Source organism: Camarhynchus parvulus, chromosome 1A, assembly GCF_901933205.1.
Source record: "Camarhynchus parvulus chromosome 1A, STF_HiC, whole genome shotgun sequence".
NCBI lineage: Eukaryota > Metazoa > Chordata > Aves > Passeriformes > Thraupidae > Camarhynchus > Camarhynchus parvulus.
Genome location: NC_044586.1, coordinates 18,737,370 through 18,750,199, shown reverse-complemented (window position 1 = coordinate 18,750,199; position 12,830 = coordinate 18,737,370). Strand labels below are relative to the sequence as shown.

The window sequence follows — 12,830 nt, the reverse complement described above, 5'->3', positions numbered from 1 at the left end:
TCCTAGTTGATAGGCAAGGAGGTCTGAGATTCCTTCTTGTATGCTGAATCTTTCAAAAGTATTTATCTTGTACCTTCTTGTTGAATTAACATGAATCACAGGACACTGAAAAGAAGTATTTGAGGCAATGCAGACTCTATGCACCTGCTATGTGTGTTCCTTTGGTTATAGGGGTCTTTCTCCCTGCCACTATACCAGAAAAAAACAGTACATGCCAGGCAAAACCTTGGCAAATGGTTTTGCACTAGCTTGGGAATTCTGAACCTCCAGTTCCTGCAGTCACGGGTCAAATCTCTGCTTTCAATAGCAGTACTTAGCCATGATTCCTATTTTAAAAACCCACCAAAACTCAAAGAACAGAATCCAAATGAACTTTAGAGTCGAAATCCAAATGAAAGTCCAAAATGGGACCAAGCCAGTTGCAGGACTTCTGAGCTTTGCAGAGAAAAGAAATAGAAATTGGTTTGTTACGACTAGTGCTAAGAGCCCAAGTTTCACCCACCCGAAGGGCAGCAAAAGCTTTTGCAGTACGTGAGCAACAGAGACTCTCCCTCTGCCTGGGCTGTGGTGGGTTGCAGAGAAATGTCTCCATAGTATGAGCAACACCAAGGGGCTGATGTAGCTCAACTCTGGGCAGGAGGACTTTTTCTTCAAGAGTGTATATGTGCCAAGCCTGGGACCTCTGTATTTTGCACAGTGCCACCTACCACTTCTCCTCTGAATTCCCTGATACTTTCCTCATCTCTTTTGCTCCTCTGTTCAGTAAAATGCTGGCTAGTGATTAAAATGTGCACTAGCCCAGTGCAGTTCTTTTAGACTGCTTGGCTTGACTTTTATGTGTGTGTGGTATCCCCCTGGATATCTCCCAGGTGCACTTCAAGGGCAGTTTTATGTCACAGTCAAAGAGATGAGAAGCCAGATGTGAAACGTGCTTCGTGCTTCCTAGGAAAACTGACTGGCAGGGAGTTGAGTTTCCAAATTAGATGTTAGAAAGCAGTTCTGAAGGACCACATAGATTTTTCAAGAAAATTACTTTTTCTGTTAAAAAACCCCCTTTTTCAATTTATGATGTCCTCAGAGAAAAACAGAAGTAATGGATCTCAACCAGCATTAGCTGAGATCTCAACTCATTAGTTACCAGTCAATAATTTTCAAAGCACTAAACAAAACCCTATGCAAACACACAGACATACAATTTCTCTTTTGCAAATAAAAGATGAAATCTCCTGAAGATTTTCATCAAAAATCATATAGCACAGGAATGCTGTTTGCCCCAGGTTTTAGGGAGGGGAAGGGGAAGGGGAAGGGGAAGGGGAAGGGGAAGGGGAAGGGGAAGGGGAAGGAAGGAGGAAGGGGAGGGGAAGGAAGGAAGGAAGGAAGGAAGGAAGGAAGGAAGGAAGGAAGGAAGGAAGGAAGGAAGGAAGGAAGGAAGGAAGGAAGGAAGGAAGGAAGGAAGGAAGGAAGGAAGGAAGGAAGGAAGGAAGGAAGGAAGGAAGGAAGGAAGGAAGGAAGGAAGGAAGGAAGGAAGGAAGGAAGGAAGGAAGGAAGGAAGGAAGGAAGGAAGGAAAGAAGGAAGGAAGGAAGGAAGGAAAAGAGAAAGAAAGAAAAGAAAGAAAGAAAAAAAGAAAAGAAAAAGAAAAGAAAAAGAAAAAGAAAAGAAAAGAAAAAAGAAAAAGAAAAAGAAAAGAAAAGAAAAAAGAAAAAAAAGAAAAAGAAGAAAAGAAAAGGAAAAGAAAGAAAGAAAGAAAAAGAAAGAAAGAAAGAAAGAAAGAAAGAAGAAAAGAAAAAAGAAAGAAAGAAAGAAAGAAAAGAAAGAAAGAAAGAAAGAAAGAAAGAAAGAAAGAAAGAAAGAAAGAAAGAAAGAAAGAAAGAAAGAAAGAAAGAAAGAAAGAAAGAAAGAAAGAAAAAGAAATGCCTGAATATATTGCTACATTATAATATGTTAATGCACTGTATCTGATTTTCTGGTGCTGTTCTTAGGATAAAAACAGAATTAAGTGGATGAGATTCTATGGTCTGTATTAGATAGAAGGTCAGATTTGATAATCTAATGGTTGCTTCAGACCCTAATCTGAAGATGAATCTTTGTAGAGCTGTGCTTTGCTCCTGATTTCATTCCTCCATCAATAGGCTAAGCACTTCCCCATACATTAACATTAATGAGCTTTTCAGACATTTAGAGTAAGGGGAAAAATGCAGCCTTAGTATTTGCAATTACCAATGAGCTTGTACTACTTAAATTCATTTAGAAGATTACACTTGTGCATTTTCAAGTGGTACTTTCCTCTCGTTCTTTTTAACATGGAAAAAAGTATAAAGAAATGGCATAAAAGCCACATTTACTAAGTACACAGCAACACCCCAGGGTGAGCTGTGCATGTGCTCTGACCTGCCTGGGGGCACACAGAATGCATATTAAATAGCAATACAACAGTAAAAGGGGATTGTCTAGTTCTCATCAATGACAGCACCCTTTGGAATGGCTAATGGATGAAGGGCCACATAGGAAATAGAAAGCTCGACTTCCTTTTTATTCTATCCTACTGACTGCAGTTTATTAAAACAAACAAACAAAAAAGATAAAAGGCCAATCTAGTGACTGTCTTAGAACAATGCCAAGTGTATCAAAGCCCATTTCTTCTGCAGCTGACTAACACACCTGATGCACCCTAGAAAAGCTGACCTACCTGCTTCCCCCAGAGACACAGAGTCCTGCTGGCTCTCCTCGAGGTTTGATGGCAACAGCCCCCTTGCTGAAGGAGAGGCTGATAGGAAAGCCACATTGACCCTGCTCTAGTGAAAGGCCAGGTAAGGCACCTGAGAGCCTTTAATGGAACCCTGAAAGAACCACCAAACTCTCCTTTGCACAAAGGACATGCTCTGTGGCCCCTAGAGTCTACACAGCACCATGGAAGGTAATCATAAGAGCATTTTCAATTTAGTATTTTGAAACTATATATTAACAGTGGGTGAGCTGATGGTAATATGGTTCCTCTTCTTTTAAAGTTACAGGCAGGGCTTTTAAGCCACATAATGATTTCACTCCTGAAGCTGGTAAGGGGACCTGGAGAAATAGTAAGTTTAAATGAGACTGGAAACACATTTGTTTAAACTAGAGACCCACCTGGCCAGGGAAAAAGTGCAAATGTGCTCACAGCTAATGAGGAAAATATACCCCACAAATTTAAGCAGCCAGAGAGAAGATCCAAGGAACGGATATCTTTAAACCCATGGATGCTAAAGGACAAGACAAACAATTGGGGTCATGAACTTTTCTTCCTCCAAAGCTGTAACAGATGTGGCTACAGCAGAGTCGTGAGCATGCAGCTGCTGCCTGGACACTGATGGCTGTGCCCATGCTCATTACCAGAGGTCCCTGCTGACCCCTCAGTTCTAGAAACCACAATAAGTAATGGTCTAAATCCACTTTGGGAGAGGACACTTTTAAGCCTGAGAGCAGTGTGGGGATGGTGATAAAGTCATGCTCAGGTGTGTCCTGTGACAGTTCAACTTGGACTTCATCAGGCCATTAAAGGTTTTGGGAAGACATCTGATAAAAGCAGCTGTTCTCCCTTGAAAGGATTGACACCAGAGATGCTCTTAATAATGTTTTTGTTTTCCTGCAGAAGTTGTAAAGGGGGACAGAGAAGAAGCGCATGTCAAGATCAAAGTTTTCCTTCCTTTTCTGATGCAGTAACTGAGTTGAACAGGGAAGTGACATGAGCAGCAGGAGACTTCTAAGCTCAGTAGCATTAAAAGAAGAAAAAGAAAAAAGTAGTCTGGGGACACTCTGATTGCAGAAGCTTCTCATCTCTATCAATCGCAAAGTAACAACAAGGGAGGAAAGTCCAGTACACTCTGCCCTCTGTTCAGTGGAAGGTGGGTGTGCGTGTGCAGGGAGGGCAGGAGGGTATTTTGTGGAGAGCACTAGAGAATATGCTGACCAGAAATGCATAAGCTGACCAACTGGCAGTCATCAACTCATTACAGGCAAAGGTTATTCAAGGTAAACCAGAGTAATGAGATGGGAGGTATTTCCTTCTGATTACTTAGGCACAGCAGGATAAAGTAATCTTTGAAGACCTTTCCAAGCTTGATGGCCAAGCAGCAAGTACAGATTTAAACACAGGGAATTAAAAAAAGAAATTCTGAATATAGTAGTCTACTGAAAACTAGGTGCAGAGATCAAGTCAATTCATAGGTACCTGCACTGAAAGCAGTTTTTTAATAGAAGTATGGAAATACTGAAATGTAACTCAAAAAGCCCATTAATTAAGTTCTGTCTCACTATGAAAATTATGGTGGAAACCCTCCACATTTACCAGGCAGGATTTAGTTTATTTCTATTGCATTGCCTGCAGCTAGTTCTGTATTACTGTAACCAGGCTCACAACCAGCCTATGCTGGGACTGCTAACATGACACTTGATCATGGCAGACTGAAGGGCAAAATGATCCAAATTAATTTAGCATGGAATAAAGAGGATAAATATCATGAATGGCATTTGCAGGCCCATTCCTTGCTAAATTGGTTTTTCTCTTCAATTTTGCCTTAATGAAGACTGCATCTGCCTTTAATTCTTCAGTTACCTTCATATTTGGAGGTTTGGTTTGTGTCCTATGCTAGAACTGTATTAGTTGCTGCAGAGCTCCCCTCACCTGTGGTCCATCAACTAAAAACCAGCTGACACCCACCTGGGTCTATCCAGAACTGATAAAACCAGAGCTCATATCCACCAAATTCTTCTTGTATTTGTTCAGAAGGGGTGTGTATAGCAGCCTCAGAATCCACAGAAAGAAAGGTCTTCAAGTGAGAACTGTCAGACAGACTAACTATAGGTGGCACTAATGGTCCTGGTTGTGTGGCATCAAGAGAGTCAGTTGTCTGAAATCTCAATTATTATCAGCTCTCCTTCCCCCAGCCTATCAATTACAGCATCTCAGTTCTAGGAGGTGTTTGTTATTCAATATACAAAATGTTTTTTAGTATTACTTTTGTTTTCCCAGATGCTAAAAAGGTGGGGGATTTTTGAGCATGAGGTTATATGCAAGCATGTTTTCAATCCTGTTTTCACATGAAAGGTGTGAATAAGATTCTTGAAACCTTGATGGAGGGCCTTGAAGTTACAAACATGGTTTAGACTATTTTAAGACTTGGCTTTTACAATTTGCATCCATAATTACCCTACTTAGTGTATATATGGGCCATACATGAAGTTCTAGATTGTATTCTTCAAAATGTTCAGCATTAGACAATAATGGGGACCAACAATTTTTCATACTTAACAGTCAAAGCATTTCTCAAATCATCACAAATAATTATTACTCTGTGCAGATTTCTACAGATGACAGTCAGACAATTGTAGCTGCACAGATCAAAACACTGTATATAAAAGAAAAATTGCATTTTCAATAAAGGGATTTTATTAAACTGACCTGAACTACAACATTTTTTTAAAGTAATAGCTTTACAACTTTTCATACTTTGATTTACTTCACATTTCACGGCATATTAATTTTGACTTAACTTTTTCAAAATGTTTGAGCACTCAAATGAGGAGCATACCAAAAATTAATATTCAGAGAAAGTATATTGTGTGTCCTGAAGATGGAAATGCTTAACATCTTCCCTGAAAACCTGTGGACAGACAAACTGGAATATGAATTTGCTACGAAAATGTCTCTACAGAGTGACTGGATAATAGAAGATAAACTAATATTAACTTATGAGCATTTTTACCAAGTGAGAACATTTTAGAAGCAAATTATATCCTCTGAAGGAAACTCTTGAAATATTACAAAGCTTTATTATTTTCTCCATTTCATGCATTGAACCTAGTGCCCTATGGAGAAGATTAGGCTGAATACGCTTTTTTTTTCAATTCTTTGTATAGCAAACCAAGATAACCACAGTTGCCATTGCAGAGAATGCACCAGGGCTATGAAAAGAAGGATCAAAACTCTTGAAAGTAAAACAGTCATAAACAGTAGTTGCTAACACTGTATTGCCAAAAATCGCAAATTGCTTCATACATTCCCTCCTTCTTCTTCCTATGCACGTCTCCAACTTTGTCCCTGTGTGTCTGTGTGCACTCAGAGAAGGGCACAGCAGAGAAGGGTGAGACAATTCAGCGTTACTGTGGGGACTACAATGATTTAATTAAACCCCAAACCCACATCAACTTTGGCCTTCACTCTTCTTTGACCAGGTGCTAGACAAGTACTAACTGGGTGCTAAAAAAAAACCAATAATGAACCAGGCAAAACCTGGCAACAGACACACATGCAGTCACAGATGCTGATACTATCCTGGGAAAACTTCACAATTAGGTCATTAAATATTGGCCTTTTCATCTTGGAGAGAAAGTACCACGGAGAGGCTAAATGATGCAAAGTCTTGAAAAATCAGAGACTGACAAATGGCACAGCTGTATAGAAAACCAGCTTTTTAATCAGGCTAAAACTGTCACACAAGATACTGATCCAGGAAAAAAAGAACCAGTTCCCTTCCAATGCCACCTTCTCTTGTATAATCCCATACATCTTCGGAAGCCTGTCCATTCCCATTCTCCCTAATAGGAACTATTTGGTATCAGGACTCATACCATACATAGGGTTTGGGGCTAATAAGATAAATGTATACATCTTGTAAAGTGTCTCCTCTGAACAAGGAGAGGGAAAAGTTGGAAGTCCCAAGGAAGATCATGCATAAAGACCTATGACCTGGCCATATCGAGGGTGAAGGATGTGCTGACATGAACATTGCTGTTCTGAAACTCTGGGGAAATATTCTAAACACAGGGCAGGAAAAAACTGAAGTGACTGAGTTCAAGTGCAATACATGTTAGAGGTAAGAAATCTTCATGGAGGGCTGGAGAAGTCTTGAGTTGGTAACACTTAAAGCAAGCAATCTTCATGCTGGTGGCCTTATTGGGATTTAATTTATAGAAGACAAGTTTGGAGCTTCATGTTGCTTGTACAAAGAGTACTTTGCACTGTCTTTCCAGCAGCCAAACAAAAGGAGGGGAAGAAGGCGAATAGATGATCAATCCTTTTTTTTTTCTCTCACAACAAGAAGAAATGGATGAAACCCCAGGCTAGGACCTCAGCAGCCACGGTGGGGTGAGGGTGATGGAGCTGTGCTGCTTTCCCATGGCAGAGGCTCTGTGGTGGGACCTGACCTCTCTGCACCGCCGCCACAGCCTCTCGCTGCTGCTCTGGCATGAAAGGATGGCGCATGATGAATCTGTTTGCCCCTGGCTCATTCTGTAATGCAGTGATAAATCACTTTTTGCATTAAAAAGCTGAAAGCTGGTTATTGTATGAATTTAATTTTAAAATGAAAACTCTCTATCCTTTCCCCACCAACACAAGTACACGGACAGATGTGCACACTTCTGATGGCTGGGACTGAGTTCGTGCTCTCCAGACCTGTGTGTGGAACCTGTAACACACAGGGACACAACCATTGTCCTTCTAACCCTCCTTTCCCAAGGATAAACTACTGTTGTCCACAGGTGCTTGGGAAAGGGCCAGGCTTGCAGAACTGTCTCCAAGTCAGCAGGGACAGCAGACAGGGTCAAAAAGGCTTCCACTTTTTGTCTCACAACTGCCAGGTTACAGTTGGGGCATAGATGAAACATTAACTGGCACAACCCAAACTCAAGGACAAGCACATGGGTTGGGAAGCTCAAAGCCAAGTGAGTGACCTGTAGCTGTTGCACTCTGCTGTTACATCTTTACTGTGGGAGCTGTAGATATGATTTTCAAGGAAAGGCTTGAGAATTGCTTAGGAAAAGGCATGCCATGGACATCAGCAAATGATGCACAAGGAGGAGCTGGGCATATATGGAGTAAGCCAGGGTGGAGCTGGGAGTAGCCCTTAAAAAACAGAGCAATAAACAACATTTTAACATAGCTGGCATCTAGGAGACAATGGAAAAACTGACATTTGTTTCTGTGTTGCAAGGAGTTGTGGTGACAGGGGTGAGATAAACTGGGTGGAGTGAGGAAACAGGATAGAGTATATACGTAAATACAAAAATACATAAGAAATTCCACAAGGAGGAAAGGAATAATTTGGACTCAGTCTGGTTAGGACAAGTAATTACAGAGCTAAACAAGAGCAACTCAGATACAGGATAGATGCTAACAGAAAGGTAAGATACATCTGTGCTGAAACAGCATGAGGAATGTTCAGCATTGGGAACATCCATCTGCCCAAAAAAGGAAAAGGACTCAAATTATCCCACCACACAGGCAGGTGTTGTCTTGCAGGTCCTTCATGCTTTGCAAACGTGGGATGGTGGCTTCTGTAAGCTAAACTCACTATCATAAATCTCAGTATTCAACACACTCCAGGACCAAGGCTTTTGGCAAACATTGCAGACCCGTACAGGGAGGAGCCAGTCAGTGCTGTGAATGAAACCCCCCTGAGGAAAAGGAAACACCATCCACCTCCAGGATGGGCCGAGACCAGACAGGAGCTCAGACAGAAATTGTGTGAAACCCTGCACAGGATGCGGGGAGGAGATACACGAGGTCTGAATGCCTGGAGTTGCCTGGGACATATGTGCCCTGCTCCCCTCAGCAGCTCTGACCAGGCAGCCAACATTTATGGCTTTCTCAGTAACACAAATCCTCCTTCTTTACGTCTGGGTTGCAGTTCAGGTGTCACACAGTCAAGTAGAAATACTTATTTTTTTTCTCAGTAGGATATCTGCTATTTTAAGTGAATACAATTTACTCAGTCCCATGCTAAATCAGGGTAATATGTTTCCAATTTTTAACTCAGTGTGCAGCACACCCAGAGCTTTTGAAACCCAAATAGGAGAAACAGGAGAGAGTTGCTGCATAGCTGGTTTCCTTACAGAGAATTCATGGGCTTTAGCAACCCCCTTGAGGCAAGAGGAATCCTGCAATTATGTGTTTAGTGTGTTAGTTGTTCCCCAATCCAAGCAGGCATTTGGTTGGGACAATGGGACACTGCGGGATGTCCCTTCCAATGTCTCTGAGCAGGTCAGGTGAATGCTGCTCCTGTGGGTCAGGGATGCAAGTTCAGACCTTCACCAAGAAATGCTGTGTTGTTATTTTTAAGGTAAGAGGCTGGAAGTAGAAGTGCTGATGCCTGCCATGTGTAACCCTGCTGTAAGGTCTGCCCTGTGAGCCCTGCTTCTGTCTAACTGGATGGTGCCAAGATCCAGAGAAGACAGGGAAGAGAGAGCTAATCTCACCTTCCTGGAAGGTCAGTGTCAGAAACAAGAGAAGATTGCATCTCCTATCTCAATATGGGTCTCTTTTCTTGTAATGATCTGGATGAATTCATCCTGGCAGAGACTGGCAAAATACCTAAACCCTTTGGGTAATGATTTTCTTCTCCTTGATTAAACTATCACAAATTAACATTAAGATTATTTTACTTCCTCTTAGTAAGGTTATATTGTGCTCAGACTACACCTTACTAAGGTAACTTTTTCTGGCATGTTTGACTGTGCTGCTCAGTAATGCTCACAGAAGGTGACTAACCAGGGTTGCTCATTCTCCATGGCCTTAATTACAGTTAACTGGAAACTTTTCACCTTTCTGCTGCTGTTCAAAAATAATTAGATGACCTCCTGCTTGAAAAAACAAAAGGCCTCTTGTACTAAAATGCTAGCATTCATTTATAATCTTAATTACAACAGGCTTCCCAGGAAACTTTCCTGCTGCAGAATGTAGCACAGAAATTCCAGGTTAGCACAAAAAGCCTGCTTCATCAATAGCTTCCTAGGTCTGATTTATTCTTTATTGAGATAAATATCAGTGACTCCAATCCTGAGGGATGCTCAGTCCCAAACAAGCCAGCCAGCAGTCCTTTAGCCCGACTTTAATTCTGTCACAATTGAGCCCAAAGAAGGATCAAGACAAAAGTCAGAAAATGAACCATGACACAGAAGAGGAAATAATTTGTTTTTCCAATGTTTTCTGTTTCTGTTGAAACCCTCAGCTGTTTCAGTCTTTGTACACCAAAACAAACCCACTCCCATAGCCAACCACAAGTTATTCTGCCACAGGTTGGCTGGGAGGCAAAAGCACATCCATAAGTCTGCTTTCCCTGTTGGCCACTGACACCTCTTCCCAAGTGCCAACGTGCTCCACCCACTGTGTCCGCTCCACACAGACAACATCCAACATTCTCTGGATCCAAATACCAGGGCCTTGCTGGAAACTTCCAGTCTTCCTGTGTTCCTCAGCACAGAAATAAAAGAACAGAAAATGCACCTAGGTAATCTTCCTTAAATCCTGACAAGATTAGGGTGACTTGGTTGCATTTTTGCTACATTAATTCTTCTTATGTCAGAGCATGAGGATAATGTTAAAAGTCCCTTTTGTCAGCCATTCAAGACAACTGGAAGGTACGAATATTAGTATGATGCCTTATTCATTTTCCTCACCTCTACAGCTGTGTTTACTATGATTTCTAACGGTTCTCTGTCTCATCTAATAACAGATCTACTTACGGACTGCGTACTAAATGTCATTTTACAACAAAATAACAAATTCTTAGTGTTTCTTTAAATGGCAGCTATTTTTTTCAAACTGTTACCTCAACTACAGTCTGAAAGAAATTGCACATCATCTTCTTTTCCTTTTTTTAAAATGCTCATTCTTTTAAAACTTCCCAAAGAAAATGAGCAGAAAAGGCCCCTCTGAGCTCAGGCTTCTGGGATTCTTCTCTGGCTGCAGCCAAGTGCTGTCTCCTCGCCCTCTGCTCCTTTCACAGATCCTGAAGGCATGCCAGTCTCTCATCAGTTCCCACTCTATCTAGTGAAAGGGCTGGCTCCCTCTTCCTTGCTCTTATACCCTTGTCATCTGCCTTATCCCACCTGCAGCTAAATCACGCCAGCAAAGATGGGAAGAAAACAGAGCTCCAGGACTGAGTTTTCAGCTAGCTCTCACCGTGCATGCAAAGCCCCCTGGTGCAGGTCCCTGCTGCCCCTGAGCTAACAAGCCTGCAGCACCAGGCAGGGACCTTGGCGAGTGCGGAGGGCATGGAAAGTTCTCCCCTGTCCCTGAGTAGCGAGGCAACACAGAGAGCTGCCAACCCGCAGCCCGAAGAGACGTGGTCCGACAGCCAGCAGTGAGTTGAGGCATTCAGCTGCAGGGCGAGTGGAGCCAAGAGTGTGTGCTCCGTGAGGCTCTGTGGCAAGGCGCCCATGTGCCCCATGGAACCCTGCCTGCTGCTGCTGTGGGGAACAGGGCAGCTCTGTCCCACACACAGCCTGGCCTGTTCTGCCTCCATGGGCTCCTCGGTGGCACAGGGTGAGCTTGGCCTGCAGCTGCTCACAGCGGCGCCAGCTCCATCTCAGCTCAGGTAGGACACAAATCCTGGCAGTTCACACTCACTGTGCAGCTTGTTGTTGTTGTCAGCTACCCCTGACTTCTGCTTGCCCACCCTTACCAGTCTGTTATGGTTCCCAGAACTTTTGCTTTCATAAGCTGCTTATTTTCTCTTTGATGAACAATAATGCCAAGAAGTTAGGCAGGAATGCATGCATCTCCCTCTGCATATACCTATGGATACTAGTATATGCATCCCTACCCACATCCAAGCAGTAAGCACCCAGATGGCACAAGCAGTTATGTGGGTCACAGACCAGGGCTAATGGGTGCTCCCAGGCTGCCCTGAAGCACTGAAACACATTCTGATGTATAAATAGGTAGGATTGAAAAAATTCAGTGGCAAAGTGGAGGGAAAAAACACACTTGTCACTGATTTTTCTTAGTAGGGTGGTGTGAGAAGCATCCATGGTGCCGACTCAGTCAGTACCTGGAACTGCTGCCACCTCCCTGATGATTTCAGTCAAGACAGCAGAGATGTCTGATGGCTCCTGAGAAATACTGGCAGTAGATGATGTTCTGGTGTACTGAATAGAGGTTGTCCTTCTCCAGAATTGCCAGGTGACATAGACTTCGGAGCAGGGAAAAGTGACAAGTTCACATAATATAGGAAGAACTGATATTTCTGACAGAAGTAGTACACCTAAATTACAGTTTCTTGCTAAGAGAGCTGTCATTTCAGACACTGCAGGAGCTTTCACCCACTAGATTCATGAATGAAGAGCTCAAGATTTCTCCTCCAACCCGCAGCATTGCCTGCTGCAGGACCTGTCTTCTTAAGGCAGGGAGAGCTGCCAATGCTCCGTGCCCTTCAGTTGATGGGGATGCTTCCATGGCACAAAAGTCTCCACAAACACTCTGACAATGAACAGTGGATTTTGCTTTTTGAACGTATCCTGTCTTTTATGAGATATATCAGCACAGCTGACCTAGGGATTAACAATGACATCCAAACTGCTTTCAACCATCTTAGTTTTGCATTTCAAATATAAAACTGATTTCATGAAAGTCTGTTTATCCTATTGTTTCTAAATTCCTTCTGATGGTTGATCCTAGTAGGAGTATGTCACTGCACAAAGGCCCACTTGTAAGGACCATACTTAAACACTTTTGATCTGGTGTTTACAACTCTATGTCCAATCCTGCAATCTATCCCATGTGTATCTTCCACTGATGTGTATCACAGCCAGCAGGAGCAGGGAAGTCTCACAAAGCCTCTTCCCAACTTCTCCTGTTTTTAGAGATACTCACTTCCTGCTTCGTGACCTAACTTTATCTCTGGCTTTGTTTGTTTAAAAAAAAAAACTTTGTTCACAGGGGAAAGCAGTACATGGGATTCACTGCTTCCAGGAACAAACTGTAACTTCATTCAATTTATTCTGCTTTCCCAGGCACTGTCTTACTCCAGCTCTCCCATCACCTCTCTTTATGCACTTGCAAGTCCAAGACCAC

At 42.5% G+C, this 12,830-nt stretch overlaps 1 protein-coding gene across 2 annotated transcripts in view; it reads right to left on the bottom strand.

The window, feature by feature from the left end:
- Positions 1-12,830, bottom strand: part of CHST11 (carbohydrate sulfotransferase 11) — a 158,617-nt gene that overhangs the window by 5,695 nt on the left and 140,092 nt on the right. The window lies entirely within an intron of this gene.